Here is a 19678-nt window from a genome sequence, read left to right as displayed (position 1 = left end):
CTTGAGAGAGCGACTCATGATTATTGAGAGGCAGTTGTGTATTTCCGATCGCACAGTAAGTCTGGTCTGTGGAGGCTCTGCAGTTCTATGAACGTTAGCGCAGGAGTAGGTCTGTGTAACTTCCACCACAGGCAGGGTACAGAGAGCTAAGCCCTCACCTTAGCGGTCACTCATCTGTCCCCCATGACTACAGTTTTCTCTGGTTGAGAATGTCACATAAATACAAGAGGAAAAGCACAAACTTTTTCACAATCTGGACTTTGCCCATCTCTCTAGCAAATCATTTGTTTTTATTTTAATCCTGTTTCTCGTTCAATACTTGGTCAAATGTCATTTCTCTGGAAAGTGTTCCTTGACCTCTGTTCACTGTCATCAGGCTAATTTATATGTCCTTTCTCTGGGTGTCCATAATATCTATGCATCTTCTATCAGTTTTCATCTCTGTTAGATTCCAAGTTTCTTGGGGAGCACAGATTATGCCTTATTCCAATTTGTTTCCCAATTGCCTATCATAGTATACACACATATGTGTATAACTAATTACTAATTAGGTATTTGAGTAATAGATGAATAATTGAGAGAGATGCTGAAGAAGGTGACATTGACGCTCCTAACATTGGGTGTCTGGGTGCTGGAGCTGAGAAAAAATAAAAGGAACAGCACGTAGGAACTTTGCAAGAATTTGAGAAAGTTTCTTAGAAAAAAAAATCAGATTCCATTATTTATTAGATATTGTAACTCCACACGTGCGTTCAGGCAGTCTAGGACAAGTGTCTTCATAAATATTACTGTACTTGCTGGCAGTGATGCTAGGAACCAGTGGGGGTTGGATCAGGGGAGATTTCCAAACGATCGCCCATCTTCCTAGTTCTAAAGAGGGGCTTTGGAATCACCTCCAAAGTCAGTGGGACTGGGTAGTGGGGCTCCAGACCGCTGACCTCAGTTTTAATCAGAGCTCTGCTTTTGTTTCAATTTGAAGAAAGAGTTCTACTCCTTAAAAAAGTAAAACGTTGGAGCACCACGGCCTTAGACCAAATAGCAATGCAGCCCGCGTCCACGCTCGATGTACCAGCTCCCCCAGGACGTGTTTCCGCTGGGGTGTTCTTTACTTAGACCATTTTCTTTGGCATTTGATCCTATTAGCAGTTAGCATCCACTCTCGTCCTGCTTTCTTGAATTTCTGCCATGTTCCAGAAACTGCCATTCATTTGCCTGCTTCTCTGGAGGTCTGTCCCGGGAAGTGGCCTTCAGCCAAGTCCTGAAGCTCTTCACTGGGCAGCAGGCGCGTCATCTCCTCCCTCAGAGCCCCTTGCAGCGAAAATCCTCAGTGGATAATTGTGTTAGCAATCAATAGTCCTTTCGCTAAGACTGGTCATTTTTACTTATTTTATAGTGCTCATTACGTAGCACAGAATTATGACACTTGGAAATAGCAGAAACAATACCACCTGCATTCCAAAGTCAAGTTTAGAAATAGCATTCTAAGTTAACACTATGTGCAATCATGATGACCTCGTCGTGTCTTCAACCACAGGTAAAGGAGTTCCCATTCTGAGCGGGAAGGGCAGCAGGTGATTGCCTTCAAAGGAAGGTGACGGGGACAGGAGGACAGGGCGGGCTCAGGAGCGGAACTCCTGACGGGGAGGAAGAGCAGGTTCCATGGGTGTGAAGGTGTGGAGGTGTCAGGAGAGGCAGCTCCGGCAGGAAGTCTCTGGAGGTGGAGCAGGTCTGAGCGATGACAAGATCCAAGATGTGGCCCTGCTGGTGGGCGGTGACGTAACGAGGAGAAGGTCAGCTTGTCAGGCAGCTGGTCGGACGGATGGCCGATGGGGCTTCTCTGGCCAGTTAGCTTTCTCCCACCCTGGGTGAAAGCTCGGCGCTATAACCGTATCCACCAGCCCCACTTTCTTCTTGGCGATCCTCTTGCTGGAGCCTCTGTCCTCCTCTGACCTCCAGGCCAGATGCTCAGCCACCTCGCCTGCACCGTCGTCCTGGAGACTCGCTTTGCCTCTTACGTCTGTTGGGTTCCCGACTAAAGAACCCATGTCTTCCTCCTTTCTCTTTGTTGACTCCCTTGTTTTGGTGGAGAAAACACTTGAGGAAGTTCCTGAGAAAAGGCGCATGGAAAGCAAATGTTTTGAGACCCTTCACGTATAACTGTCTCTAACCTCATTCTCGACTGGTGGTTGAAGGTAGTAACCATCGTCTTCCAGATTCTAAGGTGGCTGCTGAGAAGTCTAAGGTTGGCCTGTTTACTTCCCATCAAGTCACTGAGTCTCTCCTTGGCGTGTGTTCAGTCTGCTGATTCATCCATTAAAGGAGTTCTTCAATTTGATGTCATGTTTATTCACTTCCAGTTCTTCCACTTGAGTCTTTATTCCAGTTCCCATGTCTCTGCTGAAAGTCGTCACGCATGCTGTCCACCTTGTCTGGTAGATCTTTTAACAGATTAATCACTATTTTAAAGAAGTAGTTACAACATCTGGGTCACCTCTGAGTCTCATTCTGTTGACTCTTTATCCCTTAACAATGGGTGTTTTTTTCTTGCTCTTACATATGTCTTGTAATTTTTGATTGAATACAGGACATTGCAGGCAGAAGAATAGCAGAGACCTAGGTAAACAGAATCTATACGCAGAGATGGGCATGTGTCTGCTGTCAGGACTTGGTGTGGAGGGCTTAGCAGATGTAGAGTAGATGAGCAGGGTCTGGGTTTCGTCGTTACCGTCGTTACCGTCATTGGACCGCTGGCCTCCACTGCCTCTGGCAACAGGACACAGTTGTGTCTGAGCTCAGAGAGGGGACCCAGCTGCTAGAGGGTTTTCTCAGTTTCCCTGACGCCAGTTTCTAGCTTTAGCTGTCCCTGCGTTACTGCACCATAGAGGAGGGGCCTCTCTCCAAGGCACCCCCCGACCCTCACAGTAGACCGCCGTCCACTGTTACTAAGTGTGTGGCTTGGGGCGGGGGTAGGGGGGTTTCTGCTCTCCTGTTTCAGTCTCAGTCTTGGGCAGGCCCTGCGCACCTTGGCCTCAGGGATGGATCCCCACTCCCACCCCCATTCCTGTCCCCTTGGTAACCAAACTGCCTGTATCCGACGTGAATAGGCTTTTCCTGCCCCTCCCTCATCAGCTGCAGACCACTTCTTGGCAGACACATAGGATCCTGGACCCCAAACATTTTCCTCCCCTTCCTGTGGTGCTCCAGGATTTTTGCTTCCACCTCCCTCCATGTCCTGGGAGAGGCTCTGCCTTGTCGCTCCTGAAGCAGATGGGTCTCTCTCTTACTCCTGCCCCAGAAGCAACAGGCAAGAGGGACTCTGCCCCTCCCCCCGCAGCTCTCAGTTCTCAGCAGAGAGGGATCTGAGGAAGGGGGACGGGGCGCCAGCAGCTGCCTGTCCTGCACGCCTGCACTGTCAGCGAGGGCCCTTCTGCCCTTCGGCCTTGTCCCTTCTTCTGAGCAAGAGCCTGCTGGAGGCCCAAGGACATGAACTTGCAAGTGACTGCAGACCCCCTTGCAGCAGTGAGGTCACAGCTGTTCCCCTGCTGCTGAGACGGCGCTGGCCACTCCCTCGTGGCCCTCCATTCCCACATTTTGTTGGTTCGGTCTCATCTGCTACCGTCTTTCCTCTGATTTTATCCTTGGGGAGTTAGACATTTAAATACATAATTTTGTGGTCATTTGAATGGGGCTTGGGGGAGAGAACAGATAAAACATGCATTCGATCTGCCATCTTTCCACTATTTCTTTGATAGCATTAGGATGAAGGAAAGCCGATGACACTGAGTAGGAAGTGAGATGAGATAGGAAAGGCCCAGTCACGTGGCAGCAGAGTCTGTGGCAGGGAGGGGTTGGTTAGCGCCTCCTTGTTAGAGGTTATTGATTTTTAGTTTGGAAAACAGAGTATGGGGACTCCCCTGGCGGCCCAGTGGTTGGGAGTCCACGCTTCCACTGCAGGGGGCACGGGTTCACTCCCCAGTGGGGGAACTAAGATCCCGCAAGATGTGTGGCGTGGCAAAAAGAAAGAGAAAGAAAACAGAGTATGAAGAGTGGAGACAGACAGAACCGATTTTACAGAGGAGCTACCTGAAATTAGTCAACAAGGACCCGCTAGATGGGAAATGACCTTGATTGTAATTCATTCCTTGCCTTGATGGAAACTCACTACTTATAAAAAAAAAGAAAAGAAAAGTCTCTCTTCCTTTTTATTATTATTTAATAGTTTATTTTCCATACTCTTCTTCTGATTAATATAAAAGTTATTAATTACTAAATCATTAGGATATTAGAACTAAAATCCTATGCTGCTCAGCTCAGTTTAAGGTCAATTTTGACTACTTATAAAAAGGGATCTTACACAGGCAGCCTCAGGAGGATTTATTTCACTAAGTGTTATAGAAATAAATAACTCATTTCAGCGCCTAGCACACGTCAACTATATAAAGAATGAGCCTGCCCTGAGTGTTCAGTGTGATGGCGAGATGCGCATTACTCTTCACGTGGTTGAATACGGCATTAAAATGAAGCTCGGTTCTGTTCAAGGAATGCTGATTGAACTCTTGCAGGTTCTGCATTTGCACTGATGAAACGAAGAGGAACCCATCGGTCCCTCAAGCCCTTGGGCCAACGGGGCATGTGGAGACGTGACGGCCGTGTGGGTGACATGCTCCCTGGTGGCAGCACACGGGCACACACGTCCGCCGTGGTGCTCTCCGGGGCCAGTCCTGCACATCTGTCCCCAGCGCCACGTTCAGTATTGTTGCGGGCTTGGCCTCACCTGTGGTGGGAGTGTCTGCCCGTCAGAAATAAGCAAATGGTGCAAATCAGGGCTCTCCCCGCAGAGAGCCAGCTGTCGGACATTTTCCAGTTCGCCCTGCTGCCTTGGAAGTCTCTCCACCTGAGACTGCTTCTCCCCTGGACTCGTGTCCTTCTCAGCCCCGTGCCCCCGTGGCTTGTCTCGGTGAGGGCCAGGGGCCGACTTTCCCGGCCCGTCTGCACCGTTTCTTTCTCTTTCACAGCGAACCGACCCGTCAGCAAATCCTATCAGCTCGGCCTTCAGGAAACACGGAGAAGCAGCCTCTGCTCGCAGCCTCCACGTGGTGCCGGCACCGCGATCTCACCGCCCGTGTGTCCGCCTGCGGGACCTCCAGACGCCTCCCTGCTCGGCCCTTAGAGACTTTTCTCCACGCAGCAGCCAGTGTCCTGTGTGCAGTCAGATCACGTCACTTACCTGCTCAGCATCTTCATTCTGGGGGGCGGGCTGCCACCTCGCTGGGGGTCGACGCCCGCATCGCCGCAGGTGGCCCCCAGGTTGCTGGTGCGGCCTCCTCGCCTCCCCCAGAGGCCCAGCCCACCTGCTCCGCTGCTGCCCCTCCACGACGCCAGATGCCTCCCGCCCCAGGGCCTCGGCCCCTGCGGAAACGCCTCCCCAGACAGCCCTCACCTCTGTCAGATCTCGCTCAGGCACCCCACACGGGGGCCTCCCCGGTCGCTGTGTTTAAAAGGCGCTCACAAGCCCCGGGTGGCCCGGCCGCTCGCCCACCCTGCCCTGCGGGGTCCGCACACCCTGGCCCGTGTGCTCGGCGTGGTTCTGTGCACCTGCTGGCCCTCTGACGCCCCCCGCGCGGGACGGGAACGCATAGGGCGGGGACTTTTGTTTGCTGCAGCACCCGCGGCAGCGGGCCAGGGGGAGCAGTGGGGCAGGCTAGAGGTCACCCGGGTGTCCCAGGGCTCACTGGGGACGCGAACCGAGCTGTGCGGCTGCGTTGCCGTCGCCCCCAGGACGCAGCCCCGCTGGAGCGGGTGCGGCAGGTCGGCCTCCGCCCACGTGTGGCTCACACGCACACCCAGGGCGGGCCGTGCCAGGCCACGTCCACTAACACAGTCATGACCAGCTAATGCTCTGTCAGGGATTGGCCGGCAGCAGGCGGAAGCACGGGCCGCCGAGAGGGGACAGCGACCGACTGAGGCTGACCCTTGCTGGTCTGTGTGCGTGGCCTGCGGGCACGGAGCGCGTCCCCTGCACGGTCTCCCCGTCGGGCCTCGGGGGTCTCTGCGCACAGGTCACGCCTTCTTTATGGAAGAGAGAAACGAGGCTCAGAGCGGCTAAAGGACGCCTCCACAGGCACAGAAGCGGCGGGAACACAGAGCCCTCCAGCGCGCTTTCTGGACCCCAGAGGAGCCAGCCCTGGCCTGTGCCGCTGGACACTGTCGTGTAAACTGCCTTTGGGTGCGCGGTGCGGGCTGCCCACCTCGGACCAGATCAAAGGCGCTGGGAGGGGTCACCCTCTCCCTTGGTTCACCCCTCGGGCTAATCCAACGCAGCAACATCAAAATACACGAAAAGGGCCATGGTCCCAGAGATATGGTGAAATCACAGAGGGTCGCTTGTTGGGTGCCAAGCCTGTACCAGAGGCTGTTCTAGGGACTTCCCATGCCTTCCTTCAAGTCCTCAAACTAACCACGCAGGGTTAGGCGGTGTATTCCCATTGTATGGACAGGGAGACCGAGGCTCAGAAGTGTCACGTTACCTGCATCGGTCCCCGGGGCTCAGTGAGGCCAGTCTTGGAACAGATCTGTCTGGCGCTGAAGCCCACATTTGCTCTGCTGCACCGGGCTGTCCCCTCACAGCACGTCCCAGGTTCCCTGCGAGGGTCCTTCTCCTGCGCTACCAATGCTCAAGAAACACAAAAGACGAGGGTATGTTTGGGAGACAGACTCTCTCAAGGCCTTTGCTAGGCTGCAGGGTTTCAAAGGCGGAACGTGAATGTCTCCTGCTTGTCGGGTTCGGGCGCTGTTTTGTGTTCTTACCCACATCTTCTTATTTATATTCTCTTTATATTTGATCCATCAAACGGAAATGTCCCTTCAAGAAGAATCCGGCCATTATCTGGGTGGACTGGAGGCTGGTGAGAAGAAAATTAAAAGACGCTGACGGCTGTACGAGAGAGCGGCGAGCCCAGCTGCTTTTGGAGGAGGGGCTTCACGTTGTTATAGTGCTGAGGGCAGCCCGGGAGATCCCGCCAGGGTCCGCCCTACACTGGGACTTCTGACGTTAAGTAATTTTTCTAGCCCCATTGATGGGCTTTATGGCAGAACACATTGCTGTGTGAGTTTCAGCTGTTAGTACTCACAGAATCTGGTTTGGGAAGACGGTGATTGGGAAAACACAGGAATCGCAAGAAGGGTGTGTGTGTGACTCAGTAAGTGGTGTGATGCCTCCTAAGTCCAGGCTGAACCCAGATTTTACCGGACATGCAAAACTGCAGGGCTCACTAGGGGACCCAGCCTTTCCCCAGCACCTTAGATGTGCACTTTCTTTCCTGGGCAAATACCACATGCTTCCAAATATACATAACACCATCGAGAGGATGTTTCTTATCAAATGGTTCCTTTTATCAGGTAGAACTTAAATCACCTGGATACTCTGGGAAACAGTTAATAAAAATCTAGTTAGTGTCTTAGATTCAGAACACAATGTTAGGAGCTGTAAGATGATACAAACCTTTAAAGGGCTTACCTTAGGAGACGGAAGATACAGATATACAGACACACACACACACGCATCAGAGCACGTGGGCTTTGAGACAAAATGCCCTCAATCATGGTAGTTCTTTGGCTTCTTTCTACAATTATTACAATGTCGGAAAGATCCTCTTCCTTCCTCAAATTCTCCTTGAAAAACAATCAAGGTCCATAGTGACAAGCCTGGTGGCCTCAATGCTGAGTGTCACATTCTCAGGAATTTCTGCCAGCCCTGAGCTGGTTTTCTCTGTCCTCACCCAGGCTCTATGAGAGGTGTTTGATTTCTTTATGCAGTCCCTAACGTCTGACCCATTCTGTAGCCTTCGCGATTAGGGCAACCCCTCAAGGAATCGGGATCAGCACACTTTGTCGGTGCTGGTGGGCATGGGGACCGCGGAGCCTGGGTTGGGACCCCTGCATCCCCGGAGGACTGGCCTTCGGGTTCATTCGAGGAGAACTTCCAGAGAGAGTACACGGGTTAAGAGGGAAACAACAAGGCCACGGATTGGGGTTTCTGCATTTATTTCTTGTTGTCTGATGGACACACGGCTGAATGCCTAAGTCAGTTCACCAAACCTCGAGCAGACCACATCATCCAAGCTCGTAAGCCATCGTGCTGCTCCGAGAACACCATCACGTTCCCCGCACGAGGGGAAGAGTAATCGGAGAGCAGCACGGCTGTTAGGAAGCACGTGCACTCTGATTCAGAGGAGAAGTCCTCAGACTGGAGCCCACCGATTTAGAATTACGTGCAAAAAGAGGATCACCGGTCTCACAGCCGTGTTTATATCCACAGACACAAAGGTCGGAAGATCAGAAATGCGGGAGATGGCGTTGGGTTTAAACGGGCCGACGGTGAGAACAGAGGACGGGGAAGCAGCAGCTCTGATGGGACTGGGGCTCGGTGGAGAGGTGAACAGCCTGGGGGCCTGAGGAACCCCGCGGACCCCACTCTGTTACAACACAGCCCGTCGTGGGGACCCACGGTGGTGGCCCTGGGCCATCGCAGGTGAACTATGTCGGCTGCTCTGTTTGGAAGAATCCGTGTGATTCACACAATATGTGACAAATATCTGTAACAATATGAATGTAATTACTGTAGTTAGACACAAACCAGAATTCTCTCCAAAACGCGCTTGGGCGGAGCAGCTGCTCACCGAGACAGGCCGCTTCGGCGTGGGAACAGCATCGTGCTCACCGTGCGGGGCTGGGGGAGACCCCGGGCCGGGACTGAGATGCCCAGACCTGACTTTCCAGGAAACCTCCATGGGACCGTGCAGGGGGCAGAGGGCGGAGGGCGGGAGGCAAGGCCACCGGGAGGCTTCTGTGAGGTCCCAGGAGAGCAAACGAGCTCTGGAGCTGGGGCGGAGTGTGAATGCGGAGGACGGCCGCTCATGTGGGCGCTGCTAGAACAAACCCTGGTGACTCATTCGATGGGGAATCATGGCGGTGTGGTCCAGGTGCCTGGACAAGCCTGTGGGTGGAGAGGGAGACGATGGGGCTGGTCTTGGCCCTGCTGAGTCTGGGCACTGACATGTCGGCCTGGACAGGGACAGGTTTGGGAGGTGATAGTATGCAGCTGGTGGGTGGCTTCCTGGGCGTGGACTGGAAGTTCCAAGGCAGAGCGAGTGGGAGAGGAGGCGGGGCGAGGGGAAAGGGGAGGAGCTTGTGAAGGAAGCTGGGAAGCGATCGAAGAGCCCTGTCCTCGCCTTAGAAACAGGAGTAAAACTCCCTACGGGCCTGAGGTCCCTGGAGCAATGATCTCTTCCCTCGTACCCGACCACCTCACATTTAAGTGTTAACTACCTTTCCTTATGCTTTTATTTTTTATTTTAAAATTTATTTATTTATTTTTGGCTGCGTTGGGTCTCTGTTGCTGCCCACGGGCGTTCTCCAGTTGCGGAGAGCAGAGGCTACTCTTTGTTGCGGTGCGCGGGCTTCTCATTGCGGCGGCTTCTCTTGTTGCGGAGCGTGGGATCTAGGCACGCGGGCTTCAGTAGTTGTGGCACACGGACTCAGTAGTTGTGGCTCGCGGGCTCTCGAGCGCAGGCTCAGTAGTTGTGGCGCACGGGTTTAGTTGCTCTGCAGCATGTGAAATCTTCCCGGACCAGGGCTCGAACCCGTGTCCCCTGCATTGGCAGGCGGATTCTTAACCACTGCGCCACCAGGGAAGTCGCTCCTTATGCTTTTTAATGTTAAGTTACACCAAATGCTTTCTGCAAATAGGTGACGTATAAATTATAAGTAAACAGATCATTTTCTTGATTCTGGTGGATCTTAGGCCTTTGTTCCTAAATAGTATGACTAGAAGGGCCTTGTGTGGACTTCCGGTTATGCTGCTTTTTCATTTGTAAAAGTTTAACCTCCCCTTCACTTAGTTTATGCATAATAGGTTATCAAACAAACATCCTTCTTTAAAAAGCAAAAGCAAGCAACATTACATAATGACTGCCTTTGTCTTCCACTCTTCCCATATTCCATTCCAGAGATTTTCAAATCACAGCATTCGGTAAAACTTCTTCTCTATGTGTACTTTTCATCCCAGGGTGACTCCCATGTTCCTAATGTCTGTTTAGCCAACAAAAGTACTCGCCCCTGTGTTTCCATGATTTTAGAGTTTTCTCGCTTTTCTTTATCTGCAGTTTTAGATCAGGCTGATGACTCTGCCGTTTATCTAGAATCTAGCCACTATATGCACCAGGAATTCTACTTCTTCTGGAGGAGGTATTCAGTGTTCTGGGTCCACAATGGAATAGGCCTTGATCATTCCTTACTGAATTGTTAAAATGCCAAAGACCCCAACGCAGCCAAGTGTTATGAGATGCTCTGGTGCAGAGCTCGGCCCTGTGGCAGACGCTCCAATGTATTCGGTTACCTGTGAAGGTAGCGCTGAGCAGCGTGCTGGCTGGTCATTCTGCTTGGACGGAGAAACGGCCAGATGTGTGATTACAGACTGTGCTCAGTGGTTTGGCTGGACGGTCAGGGGCTCCGAAGGAACACGATTGGAAAATTGGTGACAAAGAAGTCTGGGGAAGAAGTACGTGTGTAGACCTCTCTGAAGGGCAGAAACATGGAGGTACGTGTGTCCCGTGTGGGTGCTCACCAGAGGGTGATGATCTCAGAGAGGAGATCGGTAACCAAGCGATGGGCTGATCTGATCTGAGGACACCAGTCGGCCTCTCTCCTCAGCCACCCCGGGGCTCGTGAACAAGGGGGCTGCAGTGGCAGAGTCGGAGGTCACATGTGAGCTCAGCAACGTGGACTTCCACTCACCAGGGCTGGCCTGGCTGTGGCCGCGGCCGAGAGGCCAGCCTGCCCCCAGTATGGCAACACTGACTCCTCAGGGTGACCAACCAGCTTCCTGGTGGCAGGTTGACTACATTAGGCCACTTCCATCATGCAAGGCGCAGCGTTTTGTTCTTACTGGAATAGACACTTACTCTGGATACGGATTTGCCTTCACTTCATGCAATGCCCAAACTACGGTCCATAGACTTCCAGAAAGCCTTATCCACCGTCACGGTGTTCCAGGCAGCATTGCTTTGGACCAGGGAAATCCCTTCACAGCAAATGAAATGCAGCAGTGGCCCATGCTCATGGAATTCACTGGGCCTACCATGCTCCCACCTTCCTGAAGCAGCTGGCTTGCTGGACCGACAGGATGGCCTTTGGAAGACAGTGCCAGCCAGGAGGCAATAGCTTGCAGGGCTGGGCCAAGGGTCTCCAGGAGGCTCTGAACGAGCATCAGGTATACGGAGTGGGGCTCCCAGAGCTGGGACTGCTGAGTCCAGGGGTCAGGGGTGGGGCCACTCACTAGCACCCTGGTGCCCCACTAGCAGAATTTTTGCTCCCTACCCCCGCAACCTAATGCTCTCCGGGCCTGTGGGTCCTAGTTCCACAGGGAGAAAGTCTTCCACCCGGAGACACAAAAACGGTTCCACTGAACTGGGAGGCGGCCACCTGGCCACCTTGGCCTCCTCGTGCTTCGGAATCAACCCTCAGAGAAGGGGGTTCCTTGCTGGCTGGGGGGGCTGATCCTACTGCCAAGGGGAAATCAGATGACAGCTCCACAGTGGAGATGAGGGTGAAGATTCTGCGGCACCGGAGATCCCTAGGGCATCTCAGCACCACCAGGCCCTGGGCTTAAGGTCAGTGGAAAACTACAACGCCCCAACGAGGCAGGACTACTGATGGCCCAGACCCTTCAGGAGCGAAGGTTTGCGTCACCCGCCAGGTGAAGACCCACGACCAGCTGAGGTGCCTGCTGAGGGCCAAGGGACCACGGAATGGGCGGGCAAAGAGGACACCTCTAAACACCAGCTATGGCCAAGGGGCCACGGAATGGGCGGGCAAAGAGGACACCTCTAAACACCAGCTATGGCCAAGGGACCACGGAATGGGCGGGCAAAGAGGACACCTCTAAACACCAGCTATGGCCAAGGGACCACGGAATGGGCGGGCAAAGAGGACACCTCTAAACACCAGCTATGGCCAAGGGACCACGGAATGGGCGGGCAAAGAGGACACCTCTAAACACCAGCTATGGCCACGCGACCAGTCACAGACCTGAGGACTGTGGTTGTCTTCAGTACATCTGTCCTGTTTTGTTATGAATACGTTGCGTGTAAATATTAAGCACATACCTTTGTTTTCTTCTCTCTTCTGTTCCCTTTTCATGTAACACAAGATGTGTTGACTTTTCATCCTAGTATTTAAGTTATGATATCAAGGAGAAGACTGAACCTCATGCAAGGACGCTGTATCCTTTTCTGGAAAAGACTCAGTTTGTGGTGCACAAAGGATGGCTGTACCATGTGAGGTGGCGGCACGGCCTTGTAGTTAATCTTTATCGGAGATTACATGTGCTCCAAGGGGATGTGTGTGGGTGTCCGGTGGACAGCGGGTGTACTGGTGACGGTTAAGCTCATGTGTCAACTTGTCTGGGCCGCAGGGCCAGATATTGGGTCGAACACTCTGGATGTGTCTGGGAGGACGTTTTCGGATGAGATTAACATTTCAATTGATGGACTTTGAGCAAAGCAGGTTGCCTTCCGTAACGTGGGTGGGCCTCATCCAATCAGTTGAAGGCCTGAAGAGCACAGAAAGTCCGATCTTCTCTGAGTCAGAGGGAATTCTGTAGCAGACGCCTCCCGACTGGCATGGCAACACGGGCTCTTCTCAGAGTCTCCAGCTGCTGGTCCATCCTGAAGGTCTGGGACTCACCAGCCTCCCTAATTACATGAATCAGTTCCTTAGAATAAATCTCTTCCTCTATGTACACATCATATCCGTTCTGTTTCACTGGAGAACCCTGACTAATACATTCTCCTAAACTCTCACCTGGAGATTGCTACCTTATTGCATTTAAATTATTCTTATTTAGTTCTAGATTCTCACATGCTTCAGATGTACCCGATTGTATGTGTGTGTGTGTGTGTGTGTGTGTGTGTGTGTGTGTGTACATGATTATGAGGAATTGGTTTAGTTCTGTAACGTTAAAACGAGACTGGGGCCATTACACGATAAAATGCAAAAAGCTATCTGCACTCAGCTTGGGAGCAAACACAACTCGACCTCTGTTCGATGCTGGGACAGAGACCAACCCACCTCCTAACACCCGGGCCCAGTTTACAGAAGAGTAAGTTGAGCCGGTGTGTCCTCCGAGCGGCACCCCAGAGGCCCCCCAACTTCACAGGATCCAAAGAATCCCAAAGGTAGAGGGTGAGGTGCAGCCAGGTGGGCCCCTCGCAGCAAACAAGCCCGCCACCTTCTGCAGCCGCAATTAGCTACAGAATCACGTACACACCCATTTCCTTTAATCCCCAAATATCAAAAGCCAAACTGTTTTCCTGCACTAGAAAGATGAAGCTGGTGGTCTGTGGTCACGATGACCGTGAAGGTGCAGATCTGTGCAGTGGAGCTCGGGGGCGACCCATCCGTAGTATCGGGGCTGGGACTTGCGACCTGTGCACGGGGAGACCTGCTCCCGTGTGGGGCCTGGGCAACCACCACACACGTGTCCCTCCCGATGACACCATGCACATCCCAAGGCACTTCCATGCCCATCATTTAGAAAGTGCTTCTCCATCGCATACACACAGGGGCATATTTATATCTAAGTTTTTTTTTTTTTAGATGTTGGGGGTAGGAGTTTATTAATTAATTAATTTATTTTTGCTGTGTTGGGTCTTCGTTTCTGTGCAAGGGCTTTCTCTAGTTGAGGCGAGCGGGGGCCACTCTTCATCGCAGTGCGCGGGCCTCTCACTATCGCGGCCTCTCTTGTTGCAGAGCATAGGCTCCGGACACGCAGGCTCAGTAGTTGTGGCTCACGGGCCTAGCTGCTCCACGGCATGTGGGATCCTCCCAGACCAGGGCTCGAACCCGTGTCCCCTGCACCAGCAGGCAGATTCTCAACAAGTGCGCCACCAGGGAAGCCCTATATCTAAGTTTTTAACCCAACTTCCTACCTCTGCAGCCATATTTCCTAGTTAAGGGTGCTTTATAGAAAGCACTAGAAAACTTGGGAACCTGAGCTCTGCTCCCCCAGATGAGCCCCACCAGTGGGAGACATCTATGCTGAGCCGGCCCAGAGCCTGAAATGCCCAGGGCTGGGAGACAGTTCCTTAGCTGGGACCATTAAACACCAAAATAGTTCAGATAAATTCTTCCTAAAAAGCCAGTAAGACCCCTTCTGGGTCCTGCTTCTGCAGGTAAGAAGCTTTGAAAACGCTGCTACACACTCAGCAACAGGTAAAAAGCTGAGAAAATGGAAAACCCAACAACTCTTCTTAGATCCGTGAGCGAAGTGAGGTCAGAGGGGAAACCGCTGTCCCCAAATGGGAGAGACCAAGCAGAGAACCGCAGCTCACCCACGAGAGGAGCGTGGTGGGAACTTACGCAGAGGTAAGCGCACCCGAGCTGCGGTGGACGCATCGAACTCCAGGGAGCCACTCAGAGCGGGAATCACCGGGCTTTCCTGAGCTTTGCCACCAGGAACCTGCCAGGCCCTCACGGTGAAAACTCCCCTCGTGCTCCGAACCACCGTGAAATAAACCAGAGCGTTTGCTTCCCCTTAACAAGGCCTGAGCTCAGGGGAGACTGTGTAACCAGAGCTTCACTGACCTGGGGGAGGGAGCTCCAGTCCTCCTGTCCCAGCTGAGGGGGCAGGGACCTGATGCACGTGTGAAGGTGGTGATGCAGAGGCTCGGGCTCCCCAGAGACACAGGCTCACCCTGGGCCTGCGGGGGCCCCCTCCCCACTCACCACAGCAAAGGCTCCTTGACAGCAGGTCCTCTTACCCAGGACATCGTGCCCAGCTACCGGGAGAAAACCACAAGCCATACGAAAGGCAGAACACACAGTCTGAGGAGACAGAGCAATCGTCAAAACCAGACTCAGCCATGGCAGGGATGTTGGAGTTATCAGACTGGGAATTTAAGACAAATGTGGAAAATACGCTAAGGAAGTGCTCCAGTGGATCAACAGACAGCAGACAGGGGCAGGTGGGCAGTGTAAGCAGAGACACGGAAATCTAAGAACGCACCAAAAGAAATGCTACAGAGAAAAACAGCGACAAGGGCTTCCCCGGTGGCGCAGTGGTTGAGCGTCCGCCTGCCGATGCAGGGGACACGGGTTCGTGCCCCGGTCCAGGAAGGTCCCACATGCCGTGGAGCGGCTGGGCCCGTGAGCCATGGCCGCTGAGCCTGCGCGTCCGGAGCCTGTGCTCCGCAACGGGAGAGGCCACAACAGTGAGAGGCCCGCATACTGCAAAAAAAAAAAAAAAAAAAAGTGTAGGAGGGGGCTTCCCTGGTGGTGCAGTGGTTAAGAATCCACCTGCCAATGAAGGGGATACAGGCTCGAGCCCTGGTCTGGGAAGATCCCACATGTCGCAGAGCAACTAAGCCTGTGCGCCACAACTACTGAGCCTGTGCTCTAGAGCCTGCGAGCCACAACTACTGAGGCCACAAGCCACAACTACTGAGCCCGCGTGCTGCATCTACTGAAGCCCACGTGCCTAGAGCCCGTGCTCTGCAATAAAGAGAAGCCACTGCAATGAGAAGCCTGTGCACTGCAACGAAGAGTAGCCCCCGCTCGCCACAACTAGAGAAAGCCTGCACGCAGCAACGAAGACCCAACGCAGCCAAAAGTAAATAAAATAAAAATAAATAAACTTATTTTTTTTAAAAAAAGACCTAAAGTAGCCCACACGTTGTTGAAGGAGAAGGACAACACCGAGACTTCCTATAAAGCTACAATAATCAAGACAGAGTACTGCTGGCAAAACAGAAGACACACAGATCAACGGAATGGAATAGAGAGCCCAGAACTAGACCCACGAAACTTAGTCAACATCTCTGACAAAGGACCAAAGGTAATACACAGAGGAAAGCTATCCTTTTCAACAAATGGTGCTGGAGCAACTGGGCATCCACGTGCAAAAAAAGGAATCGACACACAGACCTTACAGCCTCCACACAAATTAACTCAAAATGGATCACAGGCCTAAATGGAAAACACAAAACTATAAAACTCCTAGAAGACAACACAGGAGAAAATCTGACGACCTCGGGTTTGATGATGACATTACAGGTACATCACGAAAGGCAAAACCCATTAAAGAATCATAGATAAGCTGGACTTCATTAAAATTCTATAATTCAGCTCCTTGAAAGACATTGTCAAGAGAATAAAAAGAGAAGCCACAGACTTGGAGAAAATATTTGCAAAATGTATATCCGATAAAAGACTGCTATACAAATTATACAAAGAACGCTTAAAGCTCAACAATAAGACAATAATCAACCTGATGTACAGTTGGGTCAAAGAACTTAAAAGACACTTCATCAAAAAAGAGATGCAGATGGCAAGTGTGAATATGAAAAGATGTTCCACATCACATGTCATCAGAAAACTGCAAATTGAAACATCAACGAGATGCCACTATTACTATTAGAATGGCCAGAATCTGGAACACCGACAACACCAATGCTGGCGAGGCTGTGGAGCAGCAGGAGCGCTCATCACTGCTGGCGGGAACGCAGGAAACAGGAGCGCTCATCACTGCTGGCGGGAACGCAGGAAACAGGAGCGCTCATCACTGCTGGCGGGAATGCAGGGTGCTGCAGCCCCTTTGGAAGACGGTTTGGTAGTTTCTCAAAAACTAAACCTACACGTACCATAAGATCCTGCAGCCACACTTCCTGGTATTGATATTTATCCAAAGGAGCTGAAACTTACGTCTACACAGAGAAACTGCACACAGGTGTTTATAGCAGCTTCATTCATAACTGCCCCAAATGGGAAGCAACCCAGATGTCCTTCAGGAGGTAAATGGATAAACTGTGGTGTATCTAGACAAAGGAATATTATTCAGTGCTAAAAGGAATGAGTTATCAAGCCATGAAAAGCCGTGGAGGAAGCTTAAATGCATATTATGAAGTGAAGGAAGCCCATCTGAGAAGGCTACAGACTGTTCAATCCCAACCATATGACATTCAGGAAAAGGCAAAACTATGGAAACAGTATAAAGACCAGTGGTTGCCAGGAGTTTGCGGGGAGGGAGGGATTAATACGTGGGGAACAGGAGGTTTGTAAGGCTGTGACTTTTCCGTATGACACTATGATAATGGACACGTGTCTGAGCCCATACAATGTACACCACCAAGAGTGAACTGTGATACAAACGATGGACCCTGGGTGATGATGACGTGTCATTGTAGGTTCCTCAGTTGTAACGAACGTACCGTCTGGTGGGGGGGAAGTCTATGTACCCTCTGCCTAACTGTCTCTTTCAACCATTTGTAAGCCCCAGCATAAGAGGGCCAAGCTTCCGGGTGCAGCAGGGCCCGCCCTGTGCGGTGCCGCTGTCTCAAGGGTCCGTCTCTTCGTGAGTCTGTGCACCTGATCCTGCCCCGTTGGTCACCCAGGCTCTGAAAAGGCTTCATATCCTGAGCTAGAGAGACTGGGGAAAGTTCCTCGGACGTGTGTGAGCTGATGCTGCATTCAGATCTGCTGCCAATCAGAGACAATGAAGAAATCTAGGAGTCATACGTTTCCCAAAAAAGCCCCACATGGTGGTGAGGGTAGGGGTCTCTCATATTCACTGCCCTGATGAGGGAAGCCTCCTGATTTCCAAACCACCGCAGCCCAGCGGCAGGCTTTGAAATCAGTTTCATGGCTCACACCCAGAATTTTCTAAATAATTAAAATAAAAGAGTTAAAATATCAGAATGCACGGCATTTTGCATGGTATTGCTTTGTATAAATTTTGTTTTAGATACTTGCGTGTGTGCTTGCGTGTGTACTTGCGTGTGTGCTTGTGTGTGTGTGTGTGTGTGTGTGTGTGTGGTGGGTCACAATATAAAACCTATTTCTTACTGTGGGTCGTAGTCAAAAAGGTTGAGAAACAGTGGAGTTTCAGAAGTTACCGCTGACACGAGGCGACGGGAAATGACCAGGCTCAGAGCGTCAGGTTTTGCCTCTTGTCCTGACGCCCGTTTTATGAAGTCAGATCTTCCTTCCGCCCTGCTTTTGTCTTTCAGGGTCTCTGCCCAGATCTGCCCCAGGAGTCAGGAAGGAGCGGGTTATGAAGCCCCTTAGACGAGGGGAGAGAAGGAGGGGAGCTGAAAGGCAGGCGGTGGGCAGTGCTGCGGACCAGCTCCCGGGCTGTCAGAGCACCAGCCTCGTACCTCGCAGGAGCTCCTCTCCCCCCACGCTGTCCCCCGGCTGCAGACTTCGGGATGCAGTCAGTTTTGATGCTGGCTGAGATAGGATTCTGTCCCCATCTGCCGCACGCCTACCTGTGGCCTAAGTACTGTAATAAGCTGGGCGGGGCGTGATGATAGGTCAGGTGTCCTCGGTCTCCAGTCCCAGGTTTATCTCTGGGCCAGTTGGCCATTTGACCCCTGTGAGGAAATTACCCCAGGGACTTATCTTCTGCAGTTACAACACAAGGATTTTGTCTCCTCCATGTGAAAATACCTGAGATTTATTTGCGGATATAAGAGGAAAGTCATTCGACAGAGTGGATACATCACATTATTACCATGTTATCAATCTGAGGGAGGTTTACTGAAGTGTGAGGCCCGCGTACCGCCAAAAAAAAAAAAAAACCACAATGTGATACTAGCTCACACCCATTAGGATGGTTATAATTTCTTTTTTTTTTTTTTTGAGGATGTAAAAAAAACGGAACCCTTGTACATGGCTGGTGTGAAAAGGTGCCGCCGCTGTGGAAAGCTGCTTGGCGGTACCTCAAGAAGTTAAACAAGCTCACTACATGATCCAGCAACTCCATGCCGAGGGATATCCCTAACGATGCTTGCACACGCACGTTCACAGCAGCATCCTTCACTATAACAAGCGGTGGGAACAACCCCAATGCCCATTTACAGATGACAGGTACACGGCGCATGCACACAAGGGCCACAGCATGCGGTAAAGGGCAGATACACCCGACAGAGGGACGAGGCTTGAAAACAGGCCCAGCGAGACCACCCACACACAGGAAGACAAGCCTGTATGAGTTCACGTATACGGGGACCCTGGAAGAGGCAAATTCAGAGACGGAAGGCAAAAGCTGGCTGCCAGGGGCTGGCGGAGGGGAGCTGGTGTTTTCATGGTCGTACAGTCTAGGGTGATGAAAGTGACCTGGAAATAGACAGTGGGGCTGGTTGTAAACACTGTGAATGTATTTAATGCCACTCACTGAATCGTACACCCAAAAATGGCTAAAATAGCAAATTTGATGTTATGTATACATATATTTACCACAATTTTTAAAGTTAGTAATACAGTATTTTCCAAACCACAGAATCGTACACTTTAAATTGTTTGGTATGTAAGTTAGTCTCATCAAAGCTGTTTTTTAAAAGATGTGAAAGCAGAGGTGGGGTAGGACAGGCTCGCTCTTGCCGAGCTCTGCAACGTGTGGCCAGAGGGGTCCTGGGGCTGGCGGTGGCGGAGCAGGCGTGGTGTGCGTCCCTGGGGACCCCCCCACCCCCCGTTCCTAGCCCTGCATTTACTTTTAAACATACTGCTGAATCCTGCAGCATCTTCTACAGCCATTTGTATTTTGCTTTGTTTTCACTTTCTTACAAAAATGAACAATCAAGACAAAAAAACAAAAGGTCCAATTACTAGTCTCCATTTCACCCCA

At 51.7% G+C, this 19678-nt stretch overlaps 1 long non-coding RNA gene across 1 annotated transcript; it reads right to left on the bottom strand.

Moving 5' to 3' along the window:
• Positions 1-202: 202 nt before the first annotated feature.
• LOC117197453 (uncharacterized) lies at positions 203-9191 on the bottom strand. Its single transcript, XR_004478090.2, has 3 exons — positions 8679-9191; positions 6528-8594; positions 203-5199 (listed from the first exon to the last, which is right to left on the bottom strand). It is a non-coding gene; the product is annotated as an uncharacterized LOC117197453 (long non-coding RNA).
• Positions 9192-19678: the final 10487 nt, after the last annotated feature.

This window comes from Orcinus orca, chromosome 18 (genome assembly GCF_937001465.1).
Source record: "Orcinus orca chromosome 18, mOrcOrc1.1, whole genome shotgun sequence".
Lineage (NCBI taxonomy): Eukaryota > Metazoa > Chordata > Mammalia > Artiodactyla > Delphinidae > Orcinus > Orcinus orca.
This window is presented reverse-complemented; position numbering and strand designations above follow the sequence as displayed.